The 24,944-nt window shown below is 38.1% G+C and overlaps 1 protein-coding gene across 3 annotated transcripts in view; it reads right to left on the bottom strand.

Annotated features, from left to right (window-relative positions):
• The window catches only part of TRPS1 (transcriptional repressor GATA binding 1), a 255,702-nt gene extending 239,753 nt beyond the window's left edge, over positions 1-15,949 (bottom strand). For 2 of the 3 annotated variants that reach the window (XM_059165741.1, XM_059165743.1), the window contains exon 1: positions 15,425-15,949. The gene's annotated coding sequence lies outside the window, so the exon portion shown is untranslated. The remainder of the gene's footprint in view (positions 1-15,424) is intronic. The other variant, XM_059165744.1, reaches the window with a different exon arrangement.
• Positions 15,950-24,944: the final 8,995 nt, after the last annotated feature.

Below are 24,944 nucleotides of genomic sequence, written 5' to 3'. Positions count from 1 at the left end.
ACAGGGAAAGGATCAGTAGAAAAATAAATCCCAAAGTAACATTAAGAAAAACGAGGGTGATGTAAGTATTGATAGCCTTTCCTATGGTTCCATCAAGGAACCATCGGGTGTTAAACTCTAATTAACAGTAGGATTAAAAGAAATCAACTACATTAAAAAAATCTGCTATATAATCAACTACCAGAGGCAGAGGAGAGCAAAAATCCTAGATAGTTGGGCAATAGTAATGGAAGTTTTCAGCCTTTCTCTGAAAGTACAATATGTTCACTATACCAATAAAGAGGTTTTCTGTAAGATGGTCACCAAACTCATTAAGACGATTCCTCAACCCATTTGGAAGAAATGCTTTTTAATATTAAAGATTATTTCATTGCTGTCCCATGTAATTATTTCTAACTGACTGAACGTGATATTTTTCTCCACAGGCGAACTTTCTTACTTTTGGAGGAATACTATTCATAGCAGCCATTTATAAAGGCTTTTCACCTGATAGAAACATTAGTGAAACCAAACAACCAAATTAAAAAGAAAAGAAAGAAGAAAAAAAAAAAAGACAAGCCTGCCCTCTGGCTAAGCCACAAACCCAGACAAATAAAAGGCAGTCCAGCGAGTCTCTTCAATGGGCAGCTCAACAGGAAATGGGTTCAAGACCCTGGACCAAAATCTGCTATTTCCAGGGTCTGACCCTCCTCCTCCTTGCCAAAGACCCTTCTAGAACTGTCTTCTAAAACAGTTTGGGGATGTCTTGGGTCCAACAGCTTTCTGCATGGCACTCACCAAAATTCTTTAAAACAGAAATGGAAATGGGAGTGCCTTCGGAGGTTGGGGAACCATCACAAATCTCATTGAGGAGGGGAGCTGCACTAACCTTTAGATTAAATAATTATTAGAAGTAAAAGATAAGAAGAAACAAGAAATTTAAGTAAAATATACTTCAGATGTCTAAGACAGAGAATTTCTTTCTGCTTTTCCCGATGTGACAGAGTAAATGATTAAAATTAGTTTAACTTGAATCAATAAAGAACTGTTAGTTGACTTTACATTATACAGAGGGGTCATGGATAAAAATGTAACTTTAAAGAAATTCTAAAACAAAAATAAAGACATTACATTTTTATTTTAAAATATCATTTTTCCTATATTTAAGCTAATGAAACTTATCATTCAAAAGACAGACTTAATAACAACAGCATTTAAAATAAATGAAGGTCCTTATTATTCTTTTGTTAATTTGCTTTTCTAAATGCTGAGGAGTTTATTAAAATGCCACGAATGGTTTCTCAACCACGTTTTAATAACTAATTGCACATTTCAGGCCTAATCTCACAGATGCTGTCTATAGTTTTCAACCTGCCAAGGGGCTTATGGCTGTTATGAATAAAGAAAAGTCCAGTTTCTTGGAAGATAAAAAAAAATCCTTAATTCAAATGGACTGTTTTTATTTTTAAAGTTGGCCTCAAAACAGATAAATGTTGGGAGATATTTTAAACTACTAAACTACAGGGAGAAGAATAATACAAACTAACTCCTTTATGAATGACCATTTTATAACCAATTCTTTACCATCTGAATTCTATACACACAAGGCTCGAATTGTTGAGTGGTTTGAAGGAGCATTAAGCCTAAATTTTATGCAGTAACTTTTTAACTTTCAGGATAACTTCTGGATTACACATTTGATTCCACTATTGTCATAAGGTATTGATAAAGAAATACCGTGAATGAACCAACTGATTTATTATATGATCAATTCCCCACTACATGTGAATAAATGACACTCATTCTATTCTCAAATCCATCCACAAAGGGAACAATGAAGACTAGTGAATTTCAGGTACTAGGTAGACTCCCTCCACAAACCTCACACCCGTCTAGTGTCCTAGACAGACATGGAGATGACGACCAGACACGGGTTCTAAGCTCAGTTCTTTTTCTCAGTGGTTGTACGCTCATGGGAAATTCACTTAACTTCCTCCTCAGTGCTCTCCTTTGTAAAATAAAATGCTTCTGCTAGAATGGTCAGCTTCTAATCCTCAAAAGAAAATATGATCCTAGGGCCACTCTGAATAATACCTAGATGACAGAACAACAAAGCACCAAAATTTAAACTTGAGTCATAGATTTTAGATGGACCATGGGAGAGAAGTTCAGTCGGTAAAAGAGGTGTTTCATGAGTCAGCTTCTACTTTTTTCCAGCAGAATACCGTTCAAAGGCTCTCAAGCCTAAATCCTCATTTCCACGCATCCGTGGGAAGCGGGGCACTAGACACTCTGGCACCCATGATGAAATGTGCGCATGAGCAAAGGAGACGGGGGCCAGGTTTGGAACACAAGCACAGAACTAAGAGAATTCTCTCGCAGGCTAGGCAGTTCACTCTACATCTGAACTCAGACAGGTGATTAAATATATTCATTTTTCTTTTGTACATGGTTTTATTGATGGAACCTAAAGAAACAAAACGCACATATTACCATGCATATTTTTATAGGATCATGGTGTGTCAAAAGAAGTTAACCGATTATTTCTGCAAAGGTGTTTACCCAAATAAACCCCACTTTCTCCCACATTAGGAAAAGGAGAAATGCATCTATAGAACTGTTTTAATTCTTCTAATTAAATCTAAAAGTACTGTCCCAGCTCTTCCACTCTATTCCAAATAGGTAAGTTTTTTAAAATTATTTTTTCAGAATACCATATCAAACATGACTTGAAATTATCCCATCAGCCCAATTCCACAACGTGCTTTTGGTTACAATGGCCAGGACCAAAAGTTTTGGCAGAATGTTCACCTGATACCAGAGAAGCCAAAGAAGGAGGTGGTGGTTGGTTGAAATTTCTACACTTCTACCAGCAGAGACACCAAAATACTATGAAATCAATCCACTAAGAGCAGAACTAATGCACTCTCTGAGTCAGTTCCACTTGGAGAGAATAGTGTGGGCGATGTGTTAGGGATACTATCTATTTCCTTTGGGCCTGATGTATTCGTTGCAAACGAAAATATTTTAAAATAGTCTTTAAGATGAATGCTCAGAGCTATTGTTTCTTTATAATAGAAGGCTTATTTGTTTTACACATAACCATAATTTAAGGATGCCAATCATTTTAAGCAGTTTGCAAAAAATAAAATACAGACAACATGAGAGGAAATCATCTTAGTACTAAAACATCCTTTACATTAAAATATGTCAGGTTAAAGCCACCACTATACATATAAAGTTAATTTTAACCCCATGTGCTGACAGTATTTTATATTTTCGTATTCATTTTGGAGAATTCCACAAGACTGCTTAATTTCAAAGCTGGTTATAATACTTTTTCTTTCTCCTTCAAACAAATTTTTAGACACCAGTTGCCTAAGACGCAAATGAGAAAAAACTAAATGTCATGTAATTTTACACCACTCACAATATTTGCAATTAGAATAAATACATGATTTTCAGATATCACTCTTCTGAAGTAATAATGAAATTGTGCAAATGACATAAGACAGGATCTTTCTGTAGTGACTCCTTAGCAATGGCCACAATATCTTATCACAGAAAGGGGTGGCGGGAGAGCTGAAATCACTGTTCTCTCAGTTTCTGATGCATCAAAATGAGTTTCTGAAAAGAACACAAAAGGGAAAAAAGTATACAAAATGAGTGCAAAATGAATTTGCGGTTAGCGGTAAATAACGAGAGTTCTATAAGAAGAAAATCCTAAAAAGATGAAATTTTTCCTCTCCTTTCAGAAAAGCTTAAAAAAACAAAACTAAATATTTCAAAATCAATGGACTTCAAGCAATCCAAGAAAATTTGGAAAACATTTCTCTAAAAACCAATCCAGGGCGCAGGATGTCAACTTGGAAATAATGGAAGCATATTTCGCTTTAAAATTCGAAAACTTTTCAAAGACAAAAATTCAAGTTAACATCCCAGTGATTAACTCAGGGACTGCTTAGCCAAGAACAACTTTCGGCACTTAAAACATAAAACTGTCAGTTTCCTCTGCTTGGAGACAAAACATACAAAAAGCAAACATTCACTGCTATATTTTCCTAGACATGAAAGACAGAACTAACTTGTATAAAAGGTGATCACTCTAACTATTTCTACCAATTATTATATTTATGCTATAGCTCCTAAAAATCAGTTAAAAATTCCAAACCTCAGAACAATCACTAGGAGAGGGCTACTATTCTAGTACATTACTCCCTAAATCTCGGTGGAAATAACAATCATTTATTGAACTTCAACTAGAGCTCAAGGCACAAATATGTTAAGCAGCCTGTGCTTGATATCACTGAATATAAGCTACTATAAACAAGTAAAACTCTTTACTAAAAACTCTCAAAGGACTGACAGCACGATACTTGGCATTGTATTTCTTGCAGATCTAAAGCATACTGATGGCGAGAATAATTTAAGTACTTTCTTCCCTGAATCAAGATACATTCATATCAAACATCATCTGTGATCAAATGGCCAAATTCATATTTATAAACTTGGAATACAGAGTTTGGTGGAAGCACTGAGAAACTAACATTGTCTTAATCTTTCTGCCAGAAATATGTCACAGTTGGTGCTTACAATCATTTCAAAATTATACCACAACTTTATTTAATTTCATTCAATGCATTTCCTCATAGAAATGGAATGGTAAGGGCCTGTTCAACAGCAAACAAAAGCATATTATCATTTTATAGCATACAAGTTTCTTCTTCTTACACTGCTCTCCCCCTCCAAATGTACATACTATGAAGAAATGTAGGTAAAAACCCTACAGGTGGCACATTTTTCCACTAAAAGAGAAATCTTTATTCCTCCTTAAACTGAAATATTAGATCCCAAAGAGGAGAAAAAAAAATGGTAATAAAGCATGGCAGAATAATCCAGAGGAAGCAAGTCTGCTCCCAGTGTAATTTTCTTTAGCATCCTGAAATGAACAACACGCTGCCCGTGATCTCTGCTTACTCCTCTGAAAACCATCCAGAGGATTTTCAAGAAGGAAAAATTCTAGTAGTGTTTTCAAATGCCAAATTAACTTACAGGACTTCCAGTCCTGAAGGAAAACAGCACAGTAGCTAGCGCACCAGAAGCTAGAGAATGCTTTTTGTCACGCAAGGCCGGAACTGATGAGTGTGACCCCAATGGGGTTTATCTAAAATTCCCAAGTACCACAGGCAAAGAGGTCAAAGTTTCCTGTGTCAAAAATATATAAATAAATAAAGCCATAGATTGCAATAGTTCCTTACATTATAATGGATTATACAGTATCCATATCTCCCCTTCTGTTCAGATACATATACACACACATATATCTCTCTACACACACATATATATCTACACACACATATGTCTTTTTAAATAGCAACTGAACATGATACAAACAAAAAAGAGGAAAACCTGCTTACATTAATATCTATCCCCCTATTTTCCATTTCTAGTCATTACGGGCCTCATTTCTAAGTGTTTATTATTGTCAATGATATATCAAATTACTCAGGGAGTGAGAAGAGCATGTATACACATAATTAAAATTAATAATGATGTATAGAGCATTTCTAGGAGTAAAAATATGTGATAGGTCCATACATAAGTACACACAAGTATGTGTAACACTTAAGAGTTAAATGTCTGACAGACTGAACATGCAAAATCACGTACACATATTTATACATAAAATGTGTACATTGTGATTCCTACTATAGGCTTAAAATCTTACAAGTGACAGTTTTCTTAGTTAAAGTTTATCAGGAGACAAAGAAAAAGTGACATGTAAATAATTAGGACACTCTTTCAACAACAGAAATTGTCTTAAGAACAGGACATTTAAAAGTAGAATAAAAAGTAATGGGATAGAGAGTTAAATAAAGAATTCACAGTCATTGAGGTTTAGATGACAGTGAGTTTCTTACAGTAATTTACCACATCTTTCATGTCATGAATGTAATACAAATTTGTCCTAAATGCAAAAGAGAAACAACTCTAAGGATTTGCTTACAAGTTACAGAAAATAATGTTTCGTATTACTACTTGCTTGTATGTAATTGCTTCCACTGGTCACTTACACCTAAGTTATTTTCTAAAATGTACCTAACCTTGAAGAACTGATGTGAAAATTTTGCAATGATACTTCCAATAATAAGCTAAAGATGGTATTAAATATAATCAGTTGTGTTTCTTCAATTCATAATCAAATCAATTTATTAACAAAAAATTCAGAGGCCAGATACAGCAAATACCCGGTTTTAAAAGATCTCAAGGTATATCCAGGAACAGTTGATAAAAGAATTATTAATCACTCAACAACTGGGCTAACAGGTCGTGAGAAAAATTAGTAACATGGGTCTTGACTAAAATTAATATATGTATAACTGGTATTAAGTTCATCAGTTGAATGGCATTTTTAAAAATCACAGGGAGTGAGATTCTCTTTCAAAAAAATTTAGTGGCATCATAAAATAAAGCTGAAAAAAACCCAAAATCTTTTTCAGGATCTTTTATACGTTCAGAACTACTTAATAGTATTGAGAGCACTAACACTCTGATGTATTTATTTCCATGTGTTTCAGAGCTAAAGATGATGTCTGGATAATGACATCACAGAGAAGTCACAAGAAGTTAGTTTTTAAAGTGTTTTGTCAATCTTGCTCTCCTTTCAGAACCAAAACTATAATTAAATTAACCCTCAAAAAGGTGTTGGGATACATCAAGTAATTAAAATGGACATTACAAAGGTTAAAGTCATTTAAAAAAATGTGTACTACGTTAAAATTCCATTCAGTGCCTGTAATGCGAGACATTCTATACGAGTGAGAATACAGATATGTGTACGTACATGTACGCACTAAGTTAATATGAAGTCACAAATTCATATGCTGCACTTGTGCATAGCTCAGAGAAAATAAAGCTGAAACTAGATTAGTAATGCCTGATCCCTTTGCTCGTGAAATGTATCACATAATAGAGAAAACAGATTCCACAAATGAACTCCTGCCCTATATATTTACACTATTTATAGATGTGTCTGATCTCAGACATAATATATGTTTTTATAAGGAAAAACTGCAATACTGATCTACAAGAATCCGCTGAAAGCCATGTTGTACAATCTAATCGAGAAGCACATTATATTAAAAGTATTTGTTGATTAGTAAGTTTCGTAAATTCTATCCAGATTCTACAAGTGAAAAAGCTCTGAGGCTTTGGAATTTTTTTTATCTTTTTTTTTTTTCTTCTACAGCTAAAATATATTTAATGTCTAAGGAGCAGCTGTGGTGTATTTATCATCCTATCCTGGGTTCATTCTAGGTTATTCTAATACTCAAATAATATATTATTATTCTTTTTTAAAGCTTAGGACATATACATTAGATACTATCTATAAATATGTTTATTATTCTCCATAATATTAGACTACTTACTATCAGGAATACAAAATGATTAACAGAGCAAATTAGAAATGCAAACAGGAGAACCATGTTCCCTTCAAATAAAGGAAAAATGAAACAAAATAAACTATGGGCACTTGTATATTTCCTTCTAACACTATCCACTATAGAAGGCTTAAATAGCTGACAATGAGTCATTGTTTATTCAAATGTTAAACAAATTGAACATATAAGCTAACTTCTGAGTTAGAAGTATTTGGAACATTTTCCAGAGCCTATTTTGACTGTGTCAATTACCTAGATACCAAAGTTGTTGTATTGTGTTGCTTGATGAAATAGGACATACAGCAACCCTCAAAACCAGTATTACGAGCCTGGCAAATAGCATCGCACTGGCGTGACGCACAGAATCCATCACCCTAGGGAAAAACGCATTGGGTCACAGTACGGAGTCTTTACATGTTCCATATTATTTCTACATAACGTTTTGGGATAGAAGCGTAAGATATGAAGTACTATCCCATAAAAAGATAATATTCGGAAACAGCTCTGCCACTGAACTGCTCCTCTCAACAGAAACAAACGGGACTTGAAAAAGTTCTTCTTCAGAAGCATTTCTGAAAAATACAGTGAAAGGGGGCATTTTGATTTATAGTTCCTTGCCATTTTTGAAACTGCTTAGTAAATTCAGAGCAGATAGGAGTATTATGATAACGATGGCTTCATTAGGTTTAAACCCCATACCCATTTCAAACTTCTAGACTTCATAAAGTAGGTCATATAACTCCTTAAAAGATTCCTGTTTAAAGGGCAGAGTTAGTGGTCTCCCATATTAAAACCCACCATCCAGGTGTAGCTGCCTGTCGTCAGTGCACATACCTGACACCCGTACCACCCACCCACACCCGCATGCACACACCCCAGCAATAATTTAAACACAGTATAGCTACCGTGGATACTACGAGCCCTTGCAGGCATTTCCATTGCTAGCTTTCCTCTCATATTAGAGGCATCCTATTAGTAACTACCAAGAAAATTACACAAATCCAAATATGTTACCTTTGTTCAAACAATACTGCAGTTCATTATACAACTGAAAATGTCATCCTTCATCGCTCAGGAACCAAGATAGTGGTGGGTTCTTGGGAGCAGAAGTGGTGCGGAATGGTTTAAGGCAAAACTGAAACATATTGTTTAAGTAAACCTTAAGGGGAGGGGATCATATGCGCAATTGATGGATTTTTTTTTTTTTTTTTGTATCATCTCCCACAAAGCTTCCCCAACCCCTCCCCACCGCTGAACAGAACACACACTGCTGATATTAAAGGGGCTCGGAACACCACCCTTTGCCTTTTTTTCTTTTTCCTTCTTGCTAAACTTTATTACTCTTCCCTCAATTTTGAAATAATAAACCGACATTCATTAAATAAAAATGCCATTGCAAGAAACCCATAACTAAATTTACGTCTGAAAACTCTGTGAAAAATAAAATAAAGTAAAACTAAGATACTCTCACCATGCTCCATGTGAACAACCTAGAGCTTCGGTTTCTAAAGTTTTTCCTGACAAATCCGTAAGAAAAGGAGGAGTTAGCAAAGAAAGAATGCCCCTGATTTGAACTAAAATCTTAGCTCTCAAAGAAAAACTGAGAAAGACATAAGGTAAGTCAAAACTGTCAAATTTCTATGCAGAGAACATGTCAACTTCCCTGAACATGCGGAATACTTTTGTAATTGTAAAAGCCTTAAAAGACATCTTAAGGTATCTCTGTGATATCTAATTTCAGGATATATTATTTTTTTAAAAAATACGCTCTGTGTAACGAAAAGAATAAACAAAAACTCTCAAAACAAATTTAGGGTTAAAAGCCAAGTCCAAGACAAGTAACCAGAAGATTTAGACCTTACGAAAAATTCACACCAGCAACATTGATACTCAGTTCTGGCCCACCGTATGGGGCGGAGGGCCCCGTGTCTGGGTGGAGTATCTTTCCCCAAGGAAGGAAAAACTGGCACAAATCTTTCTGCCCTCCGAAAAGATGTTCCTACTTGCCAGCTTCTGAAGTTACCCTGATGTCAATGAACATCACCAACATGTCTCTGAACTGGAGAAAGTTCTGTTTGCCTGTGTAAGGTCAGGAAGAGAGAAAATGACGATTAAATTAAAAAAAAAAAAAAAAAAAAAGGAAACTAAAAACACCGTGTGATACACAGGGTTAAAAAATTATCTAAAATTGTGCGAATAAAAGAACCACCAGTAGAAACACAGCGATCCTTAAAATTAACGCTTTCAATCTAAAAATATATTTTTGTAAAGTTTCATCTATTTTCCTTCCTCTGCTCATAAAAATGATTAATGTCACAATTAAACTTCCACATTTCAGACTCTTGCTAACAGGTGTAGCATTCTTTATATAAACACATTCATTGACCTGTCGCCATTGATAATCTTAATTAATTCATCTCAATTGAAACAAAAACAATGTTTTTTTTTTTTTTTCAAATAAGAGAGAAATCACACAACACAAATACCCACTCTCCCCAAAACCCAAAAACTGTTTAAGTTACGGTAACCTGAAATGCACCAGCCATCACAGAGAGCAATTGGAGAAATCCAGCAGTGCTCAGCAGGAAAGATTTTTAATAACAGATTGAAAAACAAGAATAAAAATAACTGCATCAACAGAGCCTTTCTTCCTCAGGCCACAAGCCCGTTCTTACTTGAACTTTTTTTTTTTTTTTAAATGGCATTTTGGCCACTAAAACCAATCCAGAACATTATTAAAAGTTAAAAGCTACCAATTACTTCTGTCTGTTCTTTTAAAGCAAAGTTTGGCATTACGTCAGTTGGTTTAAAGAAAACAAGAAAGAGAGAAAGAGTAGGAGAGAAAGTTTCCTGCTTGTATAAACTAAACCACCAGGGAAGGTGTCTAGCCACTTGTAAAGTATTTACTGCAGGTTTTTAAAGAGCTAGAAACATTTTAAAAATTAAAAGTTTTCTTTCTTATTTTTAATGAAACATGCTTAGGACAAAAAGCATACCCTTAAAGTCTTTTAGGGGAGCATTTTGATGTTATTTGTATTTCAATTGTAGCTTTGAATCAGAAAATGATTCCCAATGGGGCTTCAAATTTGAAGTGCATAGATAATTTCATCTTTGTTTTTGCTACTTGGATTTGTGCTTTTAGGAAAAAAAAAAATAGCGGCGGGGGGGGGGGTGACAAAAAGTCGACATTTCTACCGTAGCCTCAGCCATCAGTCAGCCTTCTTCTCAAACTAACAATTCAAATAATTTTCATCCACAGATTCTTCCCTAAATTCAGTGGAAGAGGTCTCCTTAAGCCCAAAGATCTCTTTCTAAACTAAATCCAGTCCCACGTTATTATACCCATTAGAGAACCAAACCAAAGACGAACAAATTCAGTTTCCAGGGACCTGAAAACCACAAAGCGATAGGAAAACCCTAGAGGTGACCGTAAGAGCGATATTAAGAACAGTATTTATAAAGGTCATATATAACTAATCAAATATCCTTTATGTATAAACAAACAGCCTAAGACCCACTCACATTTGAGGATAAATTTTTAAAAGTGGTTATTCCCTCTGCAGCTCTGTTCGCTACTGAACAGTAGTATAAAATAGCGCTTGGTATTTTTGAATATTTACTTTAATCCACTGGTTAAAGCCTGAGGAAAACAAATAATTTTGATGATTGTAAAAAAAAACTCTGCCTAGTTTTTTTCAATGGAAATAACTGTGAAGTGCGTTAGTCTTCTATATACGTGACCATCACAGGAACTTCAGAGAAGAAGTTGAGATTTCTATCTGGCAAAGGATGTAAATTTCTTCATATTTTAGCTAAGGGGAGCCCCCGCAACTCCATAAATTATAAAACTATTATAGTAACAAAGAATTCATTACCTTCTGTCTGATGATACCAAGAGCTGTAGTCATCACATAAAGTAGAGCCACATCTAGAGATGCTGTCATGAATTTCCCCAAATTTCAAAAAATAATAAATAAGGTAGATAAATGATTAACAGGACTCAGAATTAGTTATCCATGGTACTAGTAGTTATAACCAGCAAAATGGGGAGAGAAAGAAACCTGTTACCTGAAAGCTTGAGCAAGGATGAACATTAGAAAACAAGTCCATACAACTTGCCTGTTTTTATCAAATTGATTATAACTTGTGAGCTGTGATATTTGGGACAGAACTGTCTCAGTTTATAGTTTTCTGTGCCTGCCAAAAACAGATGCAGACTACCACACTAGCTGTCCTGCGGAAACTAAATTAAGCAAAGGCAAATACCAAGTGGAAAGTTGTCAGTCTGCTGAATGAATGGCTTCATTTTACACAGCAGAGACTATCTTAATAAGAATATGTTTTAATGTGCACCAGTCATCTTATTTTAAGTGTATCACTTACTTCAAAAATAATAATTTTCTCTTGAAGTCAATTATAAACACCTGCCCATAAATTTCTTAAAGTCTATTTGGCTTTACATACAATAGCACAGTGTTAATACATTATTGTTTGCTACCCAAAGGGGCGGTGAAGTAAAAAAAAATAATAATTTCTATAGTACATGCATTATTAAAAAACACTAAAAGGCCAGTTAGCAATATGTGTGCTCATTTCAAAATCAAAATAAAGTTTTAGCTCAAAAACAATTTTCTCTAAGTCTTTTCAAAAATTTCAGTAACACCTACTTACTTCCACAAAGAAGGTAAGAAAAGAGTTTATTAAAACTTAACACCCTTTGGCGTATCTTAATAGAAATGTGCATATCACTAATAGCAAATTGTGATCTTTATTTCTCTCTCTCTCTGCACGTGCACGCACACACGCGCATGCACACACACACACACACACACACCAAATAACAACAGTAATAGAAACATCACTGAAATACTAAGATCTTAAAAGCAGCTTTTCAACAGATGCATCCATTTCCCTGTTTTGAAGGTTTTCCTTATGAATGAAGATTCCCTTACGTGTACTGCAGAGACCTATACCCTGGAAATCACAGTAAACTCAGAAGTACTACATGACTTAAAAGAAAAGTAAAAATAATACTGAAAATATGCAAGAGGCATGTGCAACTCACTTATGATCAGTACATTATTACAGAGTCTAACCCATTTTCAAGCAAAAATTTTACTAAATTGTTTAAAACACTACTCATCAGAATGCTGAGCTCTAAAATCAGACTCAGATCTCACTACTATGACATCTTTCTCCTTATTTTTCATGTTACCTTTCAGAGACAAAGGACAACATCTAAAAAGCAGCAGACACCCTTACAGCGTCCAGAATTCAAAGGAGTGACAAACTTTTTTTGTAAGGAACTTGCTGTGCTCCACCATTTAGTTGGAGAGCGTCAGACTTGATTATTACGTGTAGGAAAGCATTCTATACACATATATCCTAACATATAATAGATATATTGGGAAGCCGTAAACATCAACTCACCCGTGGCAAATAATACTTTGCCAACGGAGTATTAATGAACCCTCGGAATCCTTCACATTTAGAGAAATCAAGTCAGAACATGGCATAGAACTCCATCTCCCCGTCAGGAGTTTTATTTTCACATTGTTAATATTCAAAAATAATCGTCAAACTTCAGCACGCTCATGGCCCTATTTTACTGACTCTAGAGATGTTTTCATCCAGGGGTAAAGCTTTCAAAGGAAGTTATGAAATCTGAGGAGAGATAAGCTCTAAGAACAATATGTTTGACTTGTTAAGATTAAGCATGTCATTAATAAACTTTCACTTAAAGGTAAAAAAAAAAAAAATCCTCAAAATGTTGGTATCATTTCCAGACTGTCCTGTCAGCATCACAACTTACAGGAAACGCTTCATCTTCCCATACAAACCCTGTATTTATTCACAACCCTGGCCGACTTGGAGAAAGAAAAAAAAGCCCACACCATTTTTGAGCGAGTTTGCTTTTTTACATTAACCGATGGAATATCTGAGAAAGCGTCCTAAGCAAATGAGCAACATGTAAGAAACTTGACAACAGTGAGCTCAGAAACTTTCATTCTCATTTTGTCCACGTCAAGAACTGGCCGCCGCATTACTTTCCTATGCTGCCCCTTGCATTCTTAACTCTGGCAGCCTTTTCTAAATGATCAACTTTTCCTAAAACCAGCAGGAAAGTAACATGATGCCAGCAAGATCCATAGGTTTTTAACTTAAGAGCTGGACGACTTTGAAGAGTGGCTAGAGGTTCCTATAGTATTTTTCCCTTTGAACAATCTATTTTAGCCAACAAGCAGGCCTCGAGTAATCATTTCTTTATAATTCTCTCCCCAGTCCTATCTGGAGATCACTTCGTCCTTATGTTTCCTCTCAGACCCTTCCCTGTTCACCTGGTGCCTTTATAAAAGTTCAATGGATCTCCCAAAGTTCAATGAATCGGCCCCAACTTCTCTGCGATCTCACTTCTCCGCTCTGCTTCTCACCACTTACCTCACTTAAAACTCTGGCCGAGATTTTTCCAAAATAGGATTAGGAGGAATATTCTATCATAATTTTGATTCATCAGTAAGATCCACCGCCCTTACTCAAAAACTTCGAACAGTATCAATTCTGAGGCCTAAAGACATATGAGGAAGTAAAGCAAGACCTCAAATGTAATCAGTCCAAGAGTCCCTCTGAAACCCACCAGTCCTTCTAGCCTTCTGACTTAAATTGCTTTAGAGTCTCAAGGCCATAAAACAGTTACTGACTTCCCAGGGGAACGGGGGAAGCACCACCATCTCACACAGGTACTAACAAAAAAGCTTTCCCAGCCACAAAAACAGCTTTGCACTTCAAACAGCCCCCACCTCCGCCTCACCCTGAAATTATTCATGGGGTCCTATAATCCTGGAGTTATTTGAAGGGATAGCCATGTTTGCCTTGGCCTTTCCAAGATGCGTTTCTCTGGAACCCAAACAGGAACTAGACAGAAGGCGAAGCGCCCGTCCGCCGGGATGTCCCACCGCTGTCAGGCATTTAATCACCGTCCAGTGTCCGCTGACCCGCGACACATGGGCATCACCCGCGCCGCAGAGGAAGTGTGCCCCTTCCTCAGCCCCGACGGAAGCGCCTGGGCAGCAAGGCCCTGCCACATGGCACGGACAGGGGCACAGACCCCTCGGCCAAGCTGCCCTGAGCCACGCAGAGGCGGGTGCATCAGGGGATGCGACACCCTCCCTCTCCAGCCCAGCTGGGCCTTTAAGGCAAAAAGTTTGAAGCCTGGCTTTGCAAACTCTTCAAAGCCATCGCCAGTTCCTGCGCTGTTTTCCCACTTCGGGGACCACCCCAAGGCCCCTCTCTGAGCCCCTCCCGACCCTCCCAAGTTGGCCCAACTTACTACTCTGCATGCTGGTGCCTAGTCTGCTCCCGGCTTGTCAGGAGCCCCAGAAAACTTGCAGCGGCGGCGGCAGCGGCGGCGGCGGCCCCTCGGGTCCAACCACCTCCAGCTCCTCCGCTGCGCCCGGTAGGAGAGAATTAAAATCAGCCAGAAAGAGACAGCGAGGGGGAGTGGGGCTGCGAGGGGGAGGGGGCACCGGCCTGAAACTTCTTTTTTTGGCAAATGGGGATTTGTTTTTCCTCCTCCCTGGCGGCTGAACTTGACCCTCCTGACTCCAGGGGCTACTGCGGTTTGAAGTCGCTCGTTTCTAAGGCTCAGTTGCCTCAGACCCACCGAAAGGAGGAGAGGCAGGGGGGGAAGAGAGCAGAAGAGAAGAAAGAAAGAAAGAAATCACACGCGCAAAAAGGAAGAAAGAAAATGCATGTGAAACCCGAGAAGCCTGCGCTTGGCTTTCTGCACACTCTCCCTCTGCTTTTTTTTTTTTTTTTTTTTTTTTTTTCAAAGAAAGTCACTTTTAATTCCCAGGGCTCCCCGCTCGCGATCGCCCACATTTTGCGCACACACGCGCGGGCGCAACACTCGCGTTGCGGCGCCCCGGGCCCGGCCGAGGGGCGCCCGCGCCCCCCGTTACCCCCCGCGGCCCCCGACCCCGCGGCCCGCCCGGGCCCCTCCTTACCTGTTGATTAATCGTCAAGAACACCCTCGGCAGCCCGAAAGATGGTGGCGCGGCGGCCAGAGCCATGAACCGTCTTCTGTTGTTTGCAGAGTTGATCTTGGATTATTGGGGGGGAGGGGGGAGAGAAAAAGGTCTTTCCTGCCTCCCCCCCTTTCCCTTCCCTGCCCCCCTTTATAAAAAGAGAGAGAGAGAGAGAGAGTGAGAGAGAGAAAGAGAAAGGAAATAGAGCAAGGATGTGCCCGGTGCCGGGTGGGAGAGGGGAGGGGGTGTTGTTTTTTGTTTAAAAAAAAAAAAAATAGGAAGGCGAGAGAGCGATCGAGAGGACGCGGGGTCTGGAGAAACGAGCAGCACCAAAAAGAGGACGCTTGAGATTGCAGTGAGATCGGGTCTTTATCAGAAATGTTATCGCTTGTCAGGACCTCAGTCTCCGCGCATTACGTCAGTTTCAAGACACCAACACTATTAATATCAAAGGAGCCTTCGCGGAGGAAAGCGCCACCCCAGACCGAGCTCCCTTAAAGAGACAGCGCGCGTCCCCGCGCCGCCGCCGCCGCCGCCCCGCCGCCGCCCCGCCCGGCTCCGAGCACCCGCCGCCGCCGCCGCCCGCCGGGACCGACCCCGGCCGCTGCGTGCGGGTTGCGCGAGAACTTCGCCCGAGTCGGAGCGCCGCAAATGAGAGCTGCGCGGAGCCGGGACCCAGCTACCTTCCCGCCCCGCCTCTCCCCCCTCCTCCTCCCCCACCCCCCTGTGTGAACGTGCGGGCTGGAAACCGAGGAAAAAACCGAAAGCTTTAGGAATACTGTGATAAAGGCTAGGACCTACCTGGGGGGAAGGGGGGGGCTGGGGGGCAGGTGGGGGCCGGCGCGTGGCGGCCGAGCCGATGGTCCCAGAGCACCCGGAGATGCTATCATGAACAATCAGAAGAACTCTCAAAGTGCTTCTACCTTTTCGGATGTTACTTTCCCTTCTCTCTCCGCCTACGACACGGAATTGTGTGTGTGTGTCCGTGTGTGTGTGTGTGCGTGTGCGGCTCCTCCCCCGCCCCTTTTCTAGGACGACAAGAAGTCTCAGAACACCTAGTCGGTGGTCAGTGATTGCCATGCGTTGGATGGCGAGAGGGCTTGAGGAGAACAACTTGAACTCTATCCTGAGTTGGAGAAGTGCGGACTGGGGTTGCTATGGTTTTCTGAGCTCGGGGGAAGCTAGCAAGCTCAATGGGTGCTTAGAGGGGGTACTACCAAATAGATAAAATGGGAACATTATTCAAATGCTACAAGATTAATACCTGCTGATCTTTGGAGGTTCAGTAGCAGATAAGAAACTGAATTAAAGCATGACATTCTTTTTACTACTTCACATCTCCAAATATTCTCACTGTTAAGTGAAATTCCCTCCACGTGAAGTTACTGAATTGAGCGGGTTTTTTTTCTTCTTTTTTTTTTTTTTAACTTCTAAAGATCAACAATGCATGAAAGAGACCCATGACAGGATTCGAAGTATAGTAGGTGTTAAAAACTAAGTAAACATTTCTTGGGCGTTTGGACTTCATTTTCTTCAGCTGGGTGACTTTAAGTGGCATGTTTTTCCTCCAGTGAAAGTCAGTTTAAAGTAATTTTGTGCTAAAAGGAGAAGCATCCTTCCTTCTCCAAACTACAAAATGATTAAAATTAGAATTTAGAGGTACAATCATGAATCTGTGAAATGAAGATGAAGTAATTTCCTCCAAAATATTTTCCACTAAATGATTCTTGCATCTTTTAAAAGATGAATATATTTTTGAAACATCAGAAGTGAAAAAGCCAATCATTAAAAAAAAAAATTAAACATAAATCTGTGCTTTTAGAAACTTACTCCTTTTTCTGTAAGGTCTTCATTTCTACCTAATATACCTAGTCAGACAGATATGTGATTCCTTTTTGTAGCATTTTTATTCCAGAAGGATTTTGGTAGCGTGTCCCATACACTCTCTATGAGTAAAAAAGCAATAATTCTTTTGCAATAGAAAAAATAGGTAAAAGAGTGGTCAAAATGCAATTTCACAATGAGGCAAACTATATATTCCCTAAAGGAGTGAGAAGACAATGAACCTTAGATGCATGGAGTTATTCATATGTTATCATCAATTTAAATTAATTTGGGAACAGAGTTAGATTTATGTATAGTCCTGCTTGCAGGGAAAATTAATATCAAAATCCTGAGTAAATCTCATAGTCAGCTACTAATGACCACCTGCATATTTCCACACTAGAGTCATTTAATACTGTCCACCACCAATTTCCACTGTAAAAAGTATTCATATATTAAATATAGACCTTTATTTTCTTTTTTAAGCCATAAATTAGCTTACCAAGTTTTATGGAAATATGCACAGCACAGTGAGAGGCATTTTTATTCAGGGAGAAAAAAAGGATCTGAGTGAAACATTCTTTAGCCATGACTAACGAAAAATATTAGATCAAATAAATTTTGAAATAGGCACCTCAGTGGTAAAACCGTTTGTACTTAAAGGGTTAAAACCACCTAAAACTGCTGGAGCTGGTATCTGATAAAATCTGAAGCTACAGCATCTCAGCAGCAAAGTTAAATAGTACAATATATCACAAGGATTATCCCCTAATCTCCTTCTGCTCCCCAAGATTTAAATGGCATTTTAAAGGGGGAAGTAATCTTCCTCTCCGTCACCCTCAAATCTAAGGCAATCATTAAGAGTGTAAATTTACTCACATGAAACAATCATTGATTAAATTGGTTCAAAAAAATTAAATTACATGCTTTTGCAAGCACAAAACCCTTGAGATGGCTGGTGTTTTTCCACCTGTAATAATACAAAATTTGACCATTAAATGTACCCAAAATTATATATTATATAAAAAGTTAAAGCCAAAGGTCTGAGGGTGAATTATGTCCTTTAATTGAAAGGATAAAGTTACCCTTCAGGTACTGAAGCCAACAAATTCATGGTCACTTAAACATTTAATGAATGAAGTTTCACGGACTCAATTTTGCTAAAGCTTGCCTGAGAAATGAAGACTCTCTTCATGTTACTTTTTGTATTTCAAGTTAGAGTACAGCAGATCAAAATGCTGTCTGTATCAATCCATTTACATTAACCACAAAAGATCTATAGAGAACTTAATAAAAGCACAAATATTTTTGTAAACTTTTTCAAGCAAATTACTTATTTATTTACAAAATAATTTATGAAGAAAATTTTTAACTCATGCTTTAGATATATTACATATGCTCTTGATTGACACAATATGTTTAAGCTCAAAGGCCCTCATAGCATTTTTTAATTCTAGTAGGAATATTTCAAAACAACCAACTAATACATGAGATCATAATTGCTTGACAGTTGTTTTTAATATATAAAATAAGTTATGTATATTGTTTTCCTTCAAATGTTTGTTGATTTGTTTTTATAGTCCTGACATTTGCATGGCACAAACTGAATTAGGGGAAATATTAAAGATTTATTTACATTTATTATCTTCTGCTGTCAAGCATATGCAAAGCTCTTAAAAACTATTCTCTTCTTTTGCTTTTATTTGCAATGCACTTCTGAACAATGGAGTCTGGATGTTAAAATAATAACCTGTGCCTCTACGGATATATCAAAAAATAGAGGAGAAATTAAGGGAAATTTTAAAAAGCAAACAAAAGAAATAACTTCTAACTAAAATAACTTCTTCACAATCTTTCGTAATTCTTGGAGTTCTAGAATATTCTCTTATGGCTGGACCACTGATGAAACACTACCTGGAGCTGTATTAATGCTTATTATTTATTAAAATTACATAATTCACTTTTTCTGCTTTATTATTTAAACATCCTTCTCTCCCTTTTCTTGTAGTTTATTCAGCAGAGATACAAAGAGGGATTAGTAGTCAAGCACAAGCATACTTGTTTTACATTTTCAACCTTTTAGCACATAACTTACTTACAGTTCCAGTGCCTGTAATCACAATGATTTTACCTGATGGAACACGTATCTCAGAAATGTAATCCAACTGTTTACCCTAACACGTCATAAATTGCTGTTCCTTTCAGAAACCTCAAAGATTGACAACCCTTGGTCCTAAAGGCCTGCTGCTATAACACATACTATCAAGAAAATATTTATGTATTATTTGCTCTCAAATTAGTACTAAATCATATAGAATAGAAGACCATTTTGCCTTCCAGGAAATCAAAAGCAATTGTAGAAGTCTGCCTTCCTTCGTGGCGAGACCTGAAGGAACGGAGAATATCAAAGATGAACTTCACTGAGTCTATTTCTTCGCTCAATCACACACCACTCAATCTTAAAAAAACAAACAAACAAACAAAAAAAAGACTTTTCTGCACAAATTATGATCATTTTCCAAACTACCTATTGCTGAACACCTCTGGGTGAATTCATTAAAGATAAATTCAGCTTTAAATAGCCTGTATCTGGTATTCAAATTCCCACTTACACTTGCCAAAACCTCCCCCCTGCAATATCAAGCAACTGCCTAGTTAAACAGATGGGCCTTGCAGCCCACCCTAAAAGCCAACAAACATAGGCTTTATTTAATTAAAAGAGGAAACAAATTTCTGAGGTGTATACACAGGCGTGCATACACACACACACACACGCACACACACACACGGACAGGCACACGCACATGAAATCCCTGCCAAGGGTGCCCCAGAATAATAATGATGATTCTTGCCTTTTCAGTAGGTTTTATGAATGTCCAAACATACACTACCGATTGGATTGAAAGGTGAATTCAACAGGATCACTTAGTGCTGTGGATTCAAACCAAACCACTAAGGGAAGTAGCGGACTCACTCCATTCTCTTAACGGATAGAGAGCATTTATATCGGAATTAACCCGGATCCACGATGTGACCCTGAAAAGTAGGTTTTTCCAATGTTCTTCCTATTTCTACCCTCTGCTCTATTATCTCATCCTGCTGTATTCTCTTATCCCATCCACTACCCAAACTATGGAATTAACTCTCAGTGGTCTACAACCAAGCCCAACACCCAATTTTTGCCTATTTTTCACACTGAAATATTCCACCAGAAATTCAAACTTGTGAATTTGAATAATACATAACATGTCTCATACCATAATTTGGGTAGAGAAGGCTATAAAGAGAGACAACATGGAAGGAGGAAGGAAACAGACAAACCCTATCTCTGTTAAAGTTATGAGTCATCTAGACCAGAAACCTCAGACATTTGACATCTTTGGTAATACCCTCTCCCACAGGCCCCACATCCAATCAGTTACCAAGTCCTCCCATTGTTTATTTTCTAAAGGCTTTTATAACTCCTACTGCCTTCCTTTCCATCCACATGGACCTTTCACAAATTAAAAAGTTATTATCTCTTCAAAGACACCCCACTGAGCCTCTCCTCCTTACTTTCTCAGATCATCTCCCTTCTGCGTTTTCTATTCCTCAGGACAAAAGTCCTATGACTCCCAACTGCCAAAAGAAGAACACCAAAGTGCTGTAGGCCATTCAAGCACTCCCATAATCTAGTCCCAAACATCTGGTCTGGTCTCATTCTTCACTCCACTCTTCCACACTGGCCAGTCTCCTGACCACTGACTGAGACATAGCCCACCCCTATCTGGCACCTGAGAATGTCCTATTCTGTACTTACAGCCACCGTCCATCTAGAAGGATTCGAACTGGCCTTTCATACCAACTCTCCATGCAAAATACCCTCTCTTTTTCTAAAGTCAAACTCCGATTCTGCCTTTTGTGTGACACGTTCCCCAAACTCCAAATCAGAATCAGCAACACAGGAACTAAGCTTCTGTGGGACTTGCTTCTCTCTCTAGCTGTGGATTCATCAGAGTGACTTGTATAATGCTGTTTGTTGACCTTATCTCCTGCCCCTGCTAAACTGTAAGATTCTTGAGGGCAGAAGACCATCAAGTCATAGGTATTCAATAACATCTGTTCAATTGAATCTGGAGATTGGAACAACCTTGTTACATTTGACTTAGAAACACACTATTGAGCCCAAGTTTCAAATGTTCCATGTGGCCTTTTCTTCCGTTCTTTCTCTTCTTTTTTCCTTTAATACATATGGGCTCATGCATCATGTGCCAATTGAAGCTTCTGGGTGGTCTTCATCTCAGCAGCATATTTTTGGCAACATATCAGAGAAGATGTTTGTCCTCCTCTGAAATATTGTCCTCATTATCATTAAGTTTGGGTTCATAATTCCATGTTGCTCTAAAAATAGTGAATTCAATGATCTTTAACTAAATCCTAGGCATTAAAATGTGGGGGTGTAGAAAATGAGGCTGAAAGCTGAGAAATTGTAGATTGGAAGGGATTTTTTGTAGTTAGAAGCCAGAGCACGAGTTAGGAAAGTTATAAGACTGAGGTGCAGATAAACAATCTCTTCAAATATTAATGATGTTTTTCTCTATATTATTTAACATTAAACTATCAAATCATTTTAGCAAAAGTCTATCTATTGATATCTATTAATTTTGGCAGACTCAGTTATCAAACATTGAAGTGATACTTAATTGATGGTATAGATCCAAATGTCCAGGTTCCCACAGGGATCGTGTTTCATAATATTATGGATCCCATGGAAGTGTGTGTGTGTGTGTGTGTGTGTGTGTGTGAGCGAGTGTGGATGTGTGTGTCCATGGGTATGTGTCTAGGAGTGTATGATCGTTTGGAAAATGAAAACTTTGGTTAACATTCCATCTTGGTGTTTCACAGAATTGATTTATCCTTGGTGCCTGTAGATAACTTGAAAGGCTGTATGTAGATAGCCAGCTTCTGGAAGGAAGCTACTCTCCACATTCTCTTTCTGCCATGAGAGGAGAAACATTGCCTGGGCTCCTTCGCCATTTGATTTCTGGAGGACTTTGACCAATGATACCATTAGCTCAGGGAATGGGAGGGAAAAGGCAGTTGGATACTTATTCTCCTGATTCCCTCCCGTCAGGGGCCCCTTTACCATAGCCACACTCTTATTGGGGTCCAGAAATAAGTTTCCTATCCCTTTACGATTTGGGGCCTAAAGGCAGCTGCTTCTGGGTCTTGGTAGACCCTGAATGTTTCACCATCTCTTTCTCCCTAACCCCTGCCCACAACTTTGTAAAGGATCCTTCTTCATTCAACTCTTTCCAGATTCTTCTTGGAACGTGCCTTGTGTTATCCGCCTAGACTCTGACTGATATAGAAGGAATTGTGAAAAATCATCTTTGTACTAACAAAGTCTACCATAGTCCTTACAATATAATTCAATAAAGTTAAACAAATATATGTTGAGTAACTCTCTATCAAACACCGTGGAAGGTGTTAGGTACCCCAGTGGCAATGAGCTGGCCTGCCCCCCACCTATGGAATTTATGCTCTAATTAGGTGCTTCTTAAACTACCTTGGGGTACTTTCTAAAAATACAAATGTACAGCCCTCACCTCCTGAAGTGATCTCTGGAGAATGTAATTTTAGTAAGCACGCCTTGTGATTCTTGTGTTCACCAAGATATGAGAGAAAGAGTGATCCTTTGACTATAACAAATATTAAATGATCCAATGCCAATGTGAAGATACAAAGACCTCAATAAATGTTAGTTGGGTGAATGCACGAAGGCATGAGTTAATGTTAATAATAATGTAGTTCCAATATGGAAGGCCATTTATGATGGTTTGTAGTACGTAGGGCACTAGAGCTACGGCCCGTCCGAGGGGTAAGCAAAATTTGGGATAGAGTGTGCTCTCTAAATTGTGCTAATTGTTTTTGATCATCGTGCTCTACTGTATTAACTCCTGTCTCCTCCTCCTTTCTCCCTAGACAACACGCACAAAACCACTGGAGCAGCCCCAGCTGCGGGGTTTCCCCAGCAGAGCAGAGCCCTGGGCACTTGTTCCAATTTGCTCTAGTCTAGACTCTGGAGATAGCTCTGTCTGAAAGAGAAGCACGGACACTCATAGTTCAAAGCTAATTAAGTCAGTAAGATAAACAAGGTAAGACTCTTGGGAATAAGGGGAATTTCTTGAGCCCCAAGAAATTCACAAGTTCAAGATTAAGAACATTAGTAATAATATCTGAGACTTCCAACTATTTTATTCATCCTTCCCAAAGATGTAGATAAGGCGTAAGGCAGATAACTACAGAGAACCACTTCATGATCTTCGTGATTGCTGTTTTGTGAAACATTAATTACCCTCTCTTTCTATCATTCACAGTCTTAAACTAAGTTTCTAGACAGTACCACCTAATCTTTTCCCAATATGCTTTAACGTATTTTATTTGAAGCAGTCCTGGGAAAGATCCCTGAACTCCTCGTATCCAATTCTATAACTAGTCATGCAGAATATCAGAGCACAATGCATACACATATATTTACATGTATATTAAACTCTTTAAACAAGGAAACATAATCAAAACATAACTCCTATTATCTCTTCTAAGCACAAAAGCGCATGAAGAATGCAAATACAGTTTCAATTATGCCATGAGTTTCCAGTTGCTATCTGTTAGATCCTAACAGGTAAAGCCTCAGACTCCTTTGAGGCACCTAAAACCAAATTTTATTTGATTTAAAGAGACGTGCTACTACATCTTGAACTCATACTAGGTGAATAAAGGCAATTCTACCTTTGGACCATAGAAGGGAAAGTGAATGTAAAGTAGCCATCTAGAAACAACCATTTCTGCGAGGCATATCAGAATAATTTACATAGGATTATGGTATCATGGCCCAAGCATTGGTTACAGTTGGCAATTCTATAATTTGTCCTACTAGGCGGTATGCGCTGCTTCGTAGGATATTATACTGTGACTTATGATGTCATTACCCAAAAATCAAAATCTTGCTCCATGTTTCATCACATAGCCAGCACGATATTCTATTGATAGAGTAGAGGTCAGAGCTTAGGATCTTTCTGCTTTATTAAGATTTTTTTATGACTCAACCACAATCTACTGTCACAAGTACATATTCCTTAACTATATTTTGGGCAGTGGGTTTCTTTTTTCATCCAGAATCTCGTTAGAGGAAAGTTATAGAATTTCTACTGAGATCATTATAAAATTTAACCTCTTTGTAATGGTCTCCTGCTTCAAAGATAACTTGGTAAAAACTGTCCTAGAAGACGAGAATTATCCACATGCTTATGAAACCATAGAACGACAAAACATTGGCTTTTTATCGAAATGCAGTGCCTGCCTCTAGCTTTACAAGAAACAGAGAAGGACTGCAAAGTCTAAATACACACCCAAGTAATCACAGTAGCTGACACTAACGCCGGGTTCTGTTCTAAGTATTTTGTAGATAGTACTTCATTTAATCTGAACAAATACGAGAATTGCTATAATCCCCATATTGTAGAGAAGAAAATGGAAATAGATGCAACAATACAGCCAAAGCCAAATATGCAGTCATGTATAGAACTAACTAGATTGAGGGTTACTCTGGTGGTAGAACTGGGACTTCAATCTATGGTTTTGACTTGACATTAAACCTTGCAATTATGAAGGATGCATGTGTGTTTGTGTGTGT

The sequence above is a fragment of the Mustela lutreola genome, chromosome 3 (assembly GCF_030435805.1).
Source record: "Mustela lutreola isolate mMusLut2 chromosome 3, mMusLut2.pri, whole genome shotgun sequence".
NCBI lineage: Eukaryota > Metazoa > Chordata > Mammalia > Carnivora > Mustelidae > Mustela > Mustela lutreola.
The sequence above is the reverse complement of the archived record's forward strand: the minus strand, read 5'-3'. Positions and strand labels throughout refer to the sequence as shown.